General features: G+C 34.3%; 1 pseudogene; it reads right to left on the reverse strand.

Annotated features, from left to right (window-relative positions):
• Positions 1-1,367: 1,367 nt before the first annotated feature.
• Positions 1,368-5,504, reverse strand: LOC143573837 (7-ethoxycoumarin O-deethylase-like; annotated as a pseudogene).
• Between the last annotated feature and the right edge of the window lie 6,519 nt (positions 5,505-12,023).

Here is a 12,023-nt window from a genome sequence, read left to right on the forward strand (position 1 = left end):
GTCTTCTCTAGACAAAACTAGAGGCATACACGAAACATTATATACTTGATACAAATCAACATTCAAGTATATGGAACCAAATACAAAAGAGTAAACGAGTAAGAGGTATCATTAACGAGAGAATGAATCGATCTCTGGCACGTCTCTTATCTTCATAAAAACACCAAAACCTTGGAGCACCCTTTCTTCTCTTTGTAATCTTCTGTCGAAAGTAGCAGAATAGAAAACCTTTTTGTGTCGGATGAACATATGGGGCATCACAAAAACCAAAACCTTTTATAACTTTCTTGTTTCTTGCTCATCACGAAAAGGCACGTCAACAAGCCCATCAGAGAAAACAACACCACAACAATTTGTGGAGTTCATGTGAGTTTGTCTCGGCCCTCAAAACCCAACATCAATTAGTTCCCCGTTTTTTTTTCTTTTTTTTACTTTTATTACTACAGAATATTAATATTAATAGTATCATAGATCCCATGAAGGTTAATATTTGTTAGGCTTTCTCATGGACAAAAAATACCCTAACATATTGAAACCTTTAAAATTCAAATATGAACTAATATAGGAGTAATATTAATAAACATGACTAACCCAAAATCTATTCAAAGTGTAAGAACTAATTTATGTATAAATCAAACCCAAACAATTTTAACCCTGAAAAAAAAACTTGCAATGAATAATAATCAGAAGGGCAACAAATTTCAACAATTCAACATAAAACATAACCATACATCAACTGCGTTGCCGACATTGTTTTTCCACTCTAACTTGAATTGGTTAACTATCCCGCTTTTATATTTAAGTTTATTATTCAATCATTCATGCACTCCACTATTTAAGACACCCAGAAACCTGGTATTAAAGATAAGGCAAGGATTCATTCTAACACTACTTGACGTTCATCATATCTATAATGCTCGAGTGCCATAGTATCTCATCACATGCCTATAATACTCGAGATACCATACAAATGAACAATATATGGAATTGGTGTGTATGAAATCCACCTATCAAATGCTTATGAAAACCATTTATCGAGTTTCATTTCATTTTTCAAGTGTTCAATTTTATAGACAGATTGCAATATCTAAAGTTCAAGATATTATATTCTATTATTATTTAACTAATTAAAAATTTTTGAAATTAACCATTAACCAGGGGGAGTCCACCAACAAAAACGACTGCTACAAAACGTTTTCATTCCGAAACTGGCTAATAACTAATTCAGACTCCAAAAGAAGAACCCCTTGAAAGTCGCTTAAACAAATCATAATATACGAATAAAAGCACACGTCTTACATAAATGTTGAGGATAAACAGATAGTGATGATCATAAAAATAAGATGTGATTGCACGAATGCTAATAACTAATTCAGTGGTATTGGAACAACACAAAGAGGTTTGGCCTTTGATAAGGTGATCCCAATTTCTCAGTCATGTCCAAAGCCTCATGTTGAATGTTTGTGTCCAGACTCCAATTGAAGTTATTGAGTAATGAGCCCAACATGATTGGGACCATGCGGGTTGCAAGTGGCAAACCAGGGCATATTCTTCGTCCAGCACCAAACGGTATTAGTTCAAAATCTTGTCCTCGGACATCAAGCCGAGAGTCCAAAAATCTTTCTGGCTTGAAGTCTTGTGAGTCATCCCATATCGATGGGTCTCTTCCTATGGCCCATGCATTCACAAGAACCTGTGTGCCCTTTGGAATTGTGTGTCCATTGAGTTGTACTTGTTTATCAGCAACTCTTCGAGGAAGGAGTAAGGGAACTGCCGGGTGTAGTCTTAAGGTTTCTTTTACAATGTATGATAAGTAGGGTAGCCTCAAGACATCATCTTCCTTTACGATGCTACCTTTACCAATAACTTTTTCAAGCTCGTCTTTGGCTTTAGTCATGGTGTGTGGGTTGCATAATACTTCTGCCATTGCCCATTCTAAGGTACTTGAGGACGTATCAGTGCGGCAGCAAACAAATCCTAGATCGTCATATGGATATATATGTTAAAACTAAGAGAAGAGAAAAAACTATCAAGAAATAGATGAAACTTTCAAAAATATATAGAAGTTTATTTCATATTTATGTTTCTCGTGGAATAAAAGTAACTTCTGTTTGGAAGTGTGTGTGAGTTGTGTTTTGAAACTTTCAAAAGTATATAGAAGTTTATTTCATATTTATGTTTCTTGTGGAATAAAAGTAACTTCTGTTTGGAAGTGTGTGTGAGTTGTGCTTTGCGGAGACGAGGATGCTAAAAGGTGAAGTATTTTGATCGAAAACAATAACTTGTGTGTGAATATCGCACCAAAATCCTTTTTAATGTTTTTGTACTAGAATATTAAAGATACATTGAGTGGATCAGTGGATGAAGGGGCTTAATATATATGGGTGTGGTTAGGGTGATATTTCAATAACATAAGCACCCGAACACTCGAAAATGATAATAGATGGTGTATGTGGAGTATATTTATGAGATGGCACACTTCTAAATTCTAAAACATAAATACATGGGATGGGATCTCTATAAATCCAAGAGATTGACATGAAAAGAAGTAGAGTATGTTTGGTTAGGGATAATTAATGGAATTGAAGAGGAATAAAATAGGAGAAAGAATTGAATGGACAATGAAAAGAAATGAATCGTTATCATTCATTTGTTTTTTTGGTTAACCTATAGAAATTGTATGAATTATTATCTTAAGTTATTTGGTATTAAATAGAAACGATAAAAATACTCTTATCTCAAAATATTTTTTTTTACCAAAATCAAAAAGTTGCAATGACGACAGTGGTGATGGCTTCGGTGACGACAATGATGGTGGCGGTGGCGACGGTGAGGCGCCAGGGGTGGTGGTCAAGTGGTGGGGGTGGTGGAAGCATTGGTGGTCTGGTGGTGGTGGTGGCGATGGTGGTGGTTGTGGTCAGGCAGTAACAATGGTGGTGATTGTGGTGGTAGCACTAGTGGTCAGGTGGTGGCAGCGACAGTACGTGGTGGCTGGTGATGGTCAGACAGTAATAGTGGTGGTGGCGGTGGTGGTTAGGCGACGGCGGTGTGGTGGTGATGGCGGCGATGGTGGCGATGTTAGTGGTGATGGCGACGGTGGCGGTGGTGGTAAGGTGGTGATGGCGACGGTGGTGGCGGTGGTAAGGTGGTGGTAGCGATGGTAGTAGTAGTGGCGGTGGGGGTAGTGGTTGTCACGTGGTGGTGTTAAGAAAGTATTGTGAAAGAGGAATTGAATGAATAAAAAATAGAAGGGGTGTGAGAATAAATTGTTTTGGTGCAATGAGATTCTATGTATAATCGTTGATTCTATTTTATTGAGCAACCAAACACCACTTTTTTCACTCATTTACAATTAGTCATTTTATTCCCTCTGTCATTCATGCATACCAAACACTGCATAGGTGTTTATCGATTTGGCAAGCATGTTGAGTAGATGAGGCCTTATAACAAAGATTTTCCATCAAAAATATGACAAACATCTTAACTCTTCTTAAGCCTAGACCTCCATTTTTCCTACCCGTTGCCCCTTACTTGACCTTTCGTTTAAGGGGTTTTGTTTGTATGATGTGAATAATGTCCACTAGAATTTCCATTGACTTTATCATCATCTTGATGAAAAGATGATCAAGCGACGACATTATAAAACGAGGAATTGATTAAGGCAAAGAGAACATTGGAAGAGGGAATGGAAGACCCCATCGGCACTATAATGTAATAATGGTCACTATCACATTAAATCCATGGTAGAAAAAATAAGCCGGTCGAATTCAATGCGTAAAAATTAATTTCGTTGAATTGTAAGTCATGAATGAAATTTTTATAAGAGTAGGGCCGGTGAAATTTAAGCTAGTTAAGTAAGAAATGGAGAGAGATTAAGGGAGCTGAAATTTATACAAATATTATATTAGATATGTGACATCGCACATCGGTTAGGAAGAAGAACGAAGCTTTCTTCATAAGAAGATGGATACTTCCTCATCATAACGCGTTTTGGGCGTTTAATTGTAGTAGATGAGAAGAGAACTCCACAGTTAAGCGTGCTCCGGTGAGAGTAGTATCAGGATAGGTGATCTCATAGGAAGTCTCCACCTGAGCAACCAAAAGCAAATCCGTGAGGTGATGGTGGTACGTCTCAGCCATAGTTAACAATATTATGATGCGGCGGTAGGTGAGCTATTACAGATGGTATCAGAGCCAAGGTCTAACCGTTGGTGCTAGGTTCCACGAGGACGCCGGACCCCTGGGGGGTGTGGATTGTTACATCCCACATTGGTTGGTGAGCAAAACCAAGCCTGGTTTATAAGGAGGTGGATAACTTCCCTATCATCACATTTTGGACACTTAATGGTAGTGGATGAGAGGGGAACTCCACAGTTAAGCGAGCTCGGGTGGGAATAATATCAGGATAGGTGATCTCATGATAAGTCTCCACCTGAGCAACCAAAAGCAAATCTGTGCGACGATGATGGTATGTCCCGATCAAAATAAACAATATTATGGTGTGACGGTAGCTGAGCTATTACAAGATATATACAATAACAAATACTATTAAGAAAAAAGAGAATGTAATATTTTACTCACCAAAAGCAAGCTCTTTATGTGTGTATGATTCAACTCTTTTGGGTTGTCTTGACTAAATTTTAAACACACATCCAACACATCATCTTGCTTCAGTCTCCCCATTCGTAACCTCTCTTCAATTAACTTCTCAAATATCTCCAGAACCTTCCCAAAATGACGATTTAATCTTCTTCGTATACCTTGCGGATCAATCTTCTCCAACATCGGAAAATAGTCCACAAGGTTTGGTTTTCCAACCTCCACCATAATGTTACTAATCACCTTCTTAAACTCTTTACCCGAATCCTCGTATGGATCCGCTAGATCCATGGAGAAAAAGTTGTTGGACAAAAGATTCAGTGAGGTTCTGAATGCTGCACGACCGATGTCTACCCGAACATTCGATAGACTAGCTTTTCGACAGTATGCTACGAGCTCTTCAACTTTCTGGCTCCTCAAGTGCTGGTTGGCTTCAAGGGAGGAGTTGGAGAAGATGTTAGAATTCAGGATCCTTCTAAGGATGCGCCACTCGGTGCATACAGGAGCCACGCTATGGAGTGTTGGGCGTGGTTACATGCATGCACGGCGTCAGGGACATGACTTGCGGAGAATTCAAGGTCTTGCTTTTGGAGTACTTCTTTAGCCGCAGTGGCAGAGGAGATGACAAGTGTGGTGAGACGGCCAAGTTTTAAGGACATTATCGGGCCATGTATTTCGGCTAGTTTGGCTAGGGACCGATGCGATTGGTCTCCAAGCAAGTGGAGGTTTCCGATAATCGGTAGCTGTGTCGGTCCTGGAGGTAACTTCATGGGTTTGTCGACCCCAAAAAGTGAGAAAGTGGCTCGGATGAGTATGTAAAATAAGAGTAGATACAAAATAATTAGAAACTCCATTTTTGGGTGTCCAGCTTTGGTGGTGTTGTTGCAGCTTGTGTTGTGCCAAGATGTTGTTTATAGTATACTTTTATTAGCCAAAAAAAAAAAGAAGGAAAATAAAGGTCAACACCTACTTTCTTAACATTTTACATTTTTTGTCAATAAAATATTAATGCTACTTCTATTATTGGTGACCTAAGATATTGGTGGGTTGCCATGTGAAATTAATAAAAATAAAGAAGATGAAGAAATATCACAACCTAGGTATCTAGGCTGCGACCCAAGTCATGTCACATATCAAATAAATATTGGTCCATGTTATATTTTCTTTTCCTTTTCAGACAATTCACTTTATATATATTTTGGTTTTTATTTAATAATTGACATGATTTAATTTTTTAAAAATTCTAAAAACAAAATCTTGTTTAGTTTTTTTTAATGAGCATTTCGGAATAATTTTTTTTATTAAAAATAGGGTACTTTGATGAATGTATTTTTTTAACGAGTTCACAAAACTTTTAAAAATTCTAAAAGCACAATCTTTTTTTAGTTTTTCTTAATATGCTTGTTTAAAAAAAGTAAACATTTTTACTATTTATAAAAATGTATAAAATAAATTAAAACCTAAATCATATTTATTATATAATAAAAAATTGATTTGGTTTGGGTAGGGTTGGGTTGTGAATGAGAGTGAAAACTTATGCTAGGTTGAATCGTAAAGGTTGAAGAGAAAGAATAAGTTTTTCATTAAAGGTTGGGTTATTTTTTTTTTATTAAATGTTGGGTTGATTTAGATTGTAAAAGGTGTTTGGGATTTCCTATATCGGCCTCCTTATAACTTTTTAACATTTTGAAGAATTAAATAGTGTTTTAAGTGTTCTTACGATGTGAGTATAAAAGTTAAATAAATTACACAACTTTGAAATTTATGATTTTTCAATAAGTTATAAGAATGTCAAAATAGGAAAGCCAAGCACCCACTAAAAAACTTTTGTGATTAATGTGTTTTTTTTTCTTATGTCTCGAAACATTATTGCTTGGTAAACGCTTTTTAACCAACTAAATTCAAAAACCTTTTGAAAATGGTGCTTAATTATAACTAGTTTCCTGTTTCCTATGTAAAACGTTTTTTTCTTTTCTCTTTTTTTTTTATCAACTAAATTCCAAAACCTTTCGAAAGTGATGCTAAAATATGAAATGGCATGTCAGGTCATGTTGGTTACTATGTTGGTAATACACCTCAAATTTCACGGGGTATTAATACAAAATAAAAACAAAAAATTGTAATTAAACAAAAATCAGACTTTTCTATCCATCGTAATAATAAATCTTACTATTCTATTAAAGCAATACAAGGTTTTCACATGTCATTTAACTAGCATGTCCACATAGGCTTTCAATTCATCAATTTTCTATTTATATAATTTCCACATGTTAATTAAACATTAATTTTAAACATTAACTCATAAGTTGAAGAAAGTTTCAAAATAAATTGTTATAATCATCATTTATTAAGTAACTAAGATATAGTCCGTGTGATACACGAGTGGTTAAAAAAATACAACAAAAAAGTTAAACTGAATAATATGTATAATAACATACCTTATGAATTCATAAGATATAAATAATTTTTCTAAGTTACATATATAGATTAGTAAGAATAATTTGTATTTGCATTAGAAAATAAAAATAGAAGATTGTGAATCTTTACCAATTAAGAAAAAAAAAAGGTTACCATCAATTCATTTTAGTTGAGTTGGTAAACCACAAACATTTAAAAGCAAGGTAATTTGTTCGATTCCCACTAACAACATATTTTTTATTTTATCATTAATAAAGTGAAAATGGTAAAAATGGAAATTACACACTTGTCAGTCTATGTGAAAGGTCTATTTGAATTGCACGTGAAAGTATTGTGGTAGATAGATTAGATGTAATAAAGTCAAAAGTAAATTTTAAGTTATGAATTCAAAATTTTAAATGTTAAATTTAACCAATGTTTGTATTATATATTGGTTTAAATGTTAATTAGCACGGGATGCAACTTTTGTGTTTTAAATGTTAATTAGCACGGGATGCAACCTGGTTTAAATGTATATAATGTAATACCTTAATATATATATATTAAGTTTTATATATTTTCCGTCCATGTGTAACACGAGATGCAACCTAGTTTTTTTTATAAAACAAACAAATAGCGGTCTGAAGTTCATTACTGAGTTTTGAGCATCTGATTGCATTATCCATTACTGAACAAACAAAATTCTAGTAAATATAATTCTATATAAAAGGTTTGGCATATATTCAATTAATAGCTTAGGAGGAAGGGGCGTGTGCGGTAACTATTAATCAGGTAGTGTAAACGAGTCAGGTACACCAGCGTCATCTCTGCACCTTCTCTGCAAGTATGTAATTAAGCGGGTATCTAAGCACCTGATGTAATATAGCAGTTGGAGTTGGGTTGCTATTTGCTAGCCCTTGAGCATTAATATAAATAACAAAAAAAGGTTTTTAACTATTTAAAACCAACATTTTTACCATTTTGCATACACAAAACCAAAATACACACAACCAACATTCTCCATGAAAAAAAGTAAAAGATTCAAGCAACCAAAATTTAAACAAGTAACATTCTTCATGGAAATTTCACAATATTCAAAAATTTAATGAATGTAATGTTCTAAGTATTAATGAAAAAGTGGTTTATTTTTTTTATTTTATATGCTTATTTTTTGTTAAAAAATGATGTCAGGGTAGTTGAAACCAGTGTTGTCTGTGTTTAAGGAGTTTTAAAGTAATTTAAAGTATCAATAACATGACAGTGTATGATTGATGAAGTTTAGAGTGCACGAGAGGAGCACTCTTTCGACCGGCACTACCCTCCAGCCGACCATGATCAGAATGAATGATACTTTCTTACTAATTGAGATATATTAGTTAGTCAAGTTAGAACCCTTAATTGAAATTAATTAGAAAATGATGCAAAATCGTCTTCATTGGCAAATTTGGATACAAATACATCTTCGTCGGTAAGTTTGGAGAAAATAAGGTTTTCGACTAGATTGTGAAACTGGTCGACGTCGACGAGAACATTCCAAAGACAATCGCATACGAGACGGTTTTTGAATTATCCCAAAAGTTGCCTTTATCGACCTGTTTGTTTCAAATCTTGCTGGAGAAGACGGGGTACAAACATGTGTCAATCTCTGATTGGGAGTTAAAAAGTAGTCGTCGCAAATACCAAGTCGTTGTATGTGATGGATTTGTAAGGGACTTTTCTAGAATTTTAAAATGGACACGTGTCATACCTTTTGAAATTTTGTCTTAAGGTAGTAGGCCTTTCGGCTGTAAGAAATCGCAAACATTAAAAGTTAGGACTTTAATATGAAATATAAAAGACGTAACATTAATTAACTAATTAAATAATTAAGACTAAGTGTAAGCATAACATGGTTCTTTCAAATTCTCAGCGTCTTCATATACTTTTGACCAATTTTGGCCGTTTCAATTTAATTTTTCTCTTATGTTAACGCATTATTATTCTATTTAGTTTTGTCACGTTAACTTTCAGAAAAGTTTATGACAGTTATGTTATATTTTACACCGTGTTAGTGCATAATTCAAACTTCAAAGTTTAAGAACTAAGATGCATGTGTAAATTCAACTTTTGAGACTCCATGAGTTAAAAGCATTACAAAAAGTTTGTCGCAAATTTTGCTACGATTTTGTTATGTATTAGCAATGGATAAATTTTGCTACCATTTACTTGCGAATATTCCATTAAACATAAATTAATTTTGTAGCAAAATTTCTTAGCGAGATCAAGAAAATCAATATTTTAAAATTAGTTTATAACAATCCGTGGTAATATTCGTAGCAAAGCGAGTAATTAAAAATATATGAAAATAAATTAATAAAATTTGTATCAAAATTCGTAGTTAATTTGAAAGGGTTAATATTTGAAACTTGCTTTTAATTATTCGTAGCAAACTTCGTGGCTAAACTAGAAACATTGATATTTCAAAACAGGTTATAACTATATGATAGTAGCAAAATTTGTAGCGAAAGAGAGAAAACTGATATTCAAAATAGTTTATAATTTCCCTTCAATATTCGTAGCAAAACATAGAAAATAGCATGCTTAAAGAATAATTTAATTAATTCCATAGCAAAACTCTAGAAACATTCGAGAATAAATTTTAAAATATAACTTAATGAAGTCCATAGAGAAATCTAAACAAAATCTCGAAAATAATAGTAGCACTTTGTGTCCTTGTGATTCCTAGTGTGCATGCATTGCGTCCCTGAAAGTTAAAATCACCCAAATGAATCCCTCTGGTTTCTCGACGCATATCTTTGAGTCCCTCCTTTTAACGTCCATCCAACGGAAAACTGAAATGACTATTATGCCATTTTATCAAGTTCGTATTACGTACATATAGTAAGTATTTATTAAAACATTCAATTTGCATCCCTCCATCTTCAACGCCTTCACCTCTACCTCATGTTAATCAGTTCTTCACATAAATATTAGAAAACACCCAAATATTAGTAGCACTTTGTGTCCTTGTGATTTCTAGTGTGCATGCATTGCGTCCCTGAAAGTTAAAATCACCCAAATGAATCCCTCTGGTTTCTCGACGCATATCTTTGAGTCCCTCCTTTTAACGTCCATCCAACGGAAAACTGAAATGACTATTATGCCATTTTATCAAGTTTGTATTACGTACATATAGTAAGTATTTATTAAAACATTCAATTTGCATCCCTCCATCTTCAACACCTTCACCTCTACCTCATGTTAATCAGTTCTTCACATAAATATTAGAAAACATGAATGTTATGATAAACATATAACTAAATACCTGTTACAGCAGAGAGAGTAGCCACGGCTTATGGGAATGATCCAAACGACATGATAGCCATCTTTGTCGAGTTCCCTTTTAGGATGTATATTAATGATGGGGATTAGGGTTCTTGATGAAACCGAATTATGGAGAGAGAGAGAGAGAGAGAGAGAGAGAGAATTTTAATGGGAGGGTTAGGTTTTTGTTATGATGTTAATTAATCTCTTCCATGTATTTATATACACCCAATGGGAAACCCGTGATTAACAAGAAAGGGTAATATGGTCTATCAACTATTACCTAGCTAATATATTAATAAGGTATAATTTAATTAATTTTGATCTATTATTATATAAATGAGCTCAAGACACCCCATTAATCATACTGCAGTCCTTATTTAAAACCTAAGTAATTATGATCAAAATTTATAAGTAAGCCTTTCAAATATTGATTTGTATACTAATTAGTCTACATGTCATTACGCATACAGAACATATTAAGAGACATACAAAATCAAAACTGAGGAAAGTTTATTAAATAAAAATATAAATAAGTACAATATGCAATCACATAAGGTCTTCAGTAAATCCCATATTAGCAACATGCTCTTTAAAAACTTTTGGTGGGAGACCTTTAGTCATCGGATCCGCTAGCATATTATCTGTACAAACATACTCAATACAAAGCTTATTTTCCTCAAATCTTTCACGCACGAACAAATATTTTGTATCAAGATATAAACCAGCTCCAGCCGAACTGTTGCTGTTCGAGAAACTAACGGCAGCTGAATTATCACAATAAAACTTCAATGGTCTAGAATGGAATTGACTATTTTAAGTCCAGATTTCATATTTTTAAGCAACATTCCATGATAGGTTGCATTATAAACAACTATATATTCTGTCATTATAGTACAAGTTGTCGTTAGCTGTTATTTATGAATCCTCCATGAGATGGGCCCGCCTGCTAACATAAAGATATACCCCGAAGTGGACTTCTTGTCATCTTTGCATTTAGCAAAGTCAAAATCAGAATAACCTACCACTTCTAAATTGTCACTATAAGTTAGTTTGTAGTCTTTCGTCCTTTGCAGATAAAGAAGCACCTTTTTAGCTGCTTTCCAGTGTTCAAGGCCAGAATTAGTCTGATAAAGGACTAACATTCTAGAAATATAAGCAATATCTGGGCGAGTACAAACTTGAGCATACATAAGGCTCCCGACTGCTGATGCATAAGGTATCATTCTCATTTGCTCCTTTTCAACCTCTGTTTTCGGACACTGGAATGCACCAAAAACGTCTCCATTAACTACTAGAGCTGCAATTGGGTTACAATATTGCATCTTGTAACGAGTAAGGACACAATCAATGTAGGCCCTTTGAGATAATCCTAAGATCCCTCTGTATCTATTTTGGTGAATTTCGATGCCAATAACATAAGAAGCATCTCCGAGATCCTTCATGTCGAAGTTATGTGATAGTAATTGCTTCGAGTCATGCAACACGTCTAAACCATTACTTTCCAATAAAATATCGTCTATGTAAAGAACAAGCACAGTAAAGTTATTCCCACTCATCTTGAGGTAGGTGCATTGATCCGCTTGATTCTTTGCAAAACCTTGTTTCTTCATGACTTCATCAAACTTTAGGTACCATTGTCGTGATGCTTGTTTCAACTCATATATTGACTTCTTCAGCTTACATACTAGATGTTCTTAACCTTTAGGTTGTTTCATGTACAC

The sequence above is a fragment of the Bidens hawaiensis genome, unplaced genomic scaffold, assembly GCF_021521415.1.
Source record: "Bidens hawaiensis isolate Kalapana, Puna unplaced genomic scaffold, B.hawaiensis_p1.1 tig00001382_1, whole genome shotgun sequence".
Lineage (NCBI taxonomy): Eukaryota > Viridiplantae > Streptophyta > Magnoliopsida > Asterales > Asteraceae > Bidens > Bidens hawaiensis.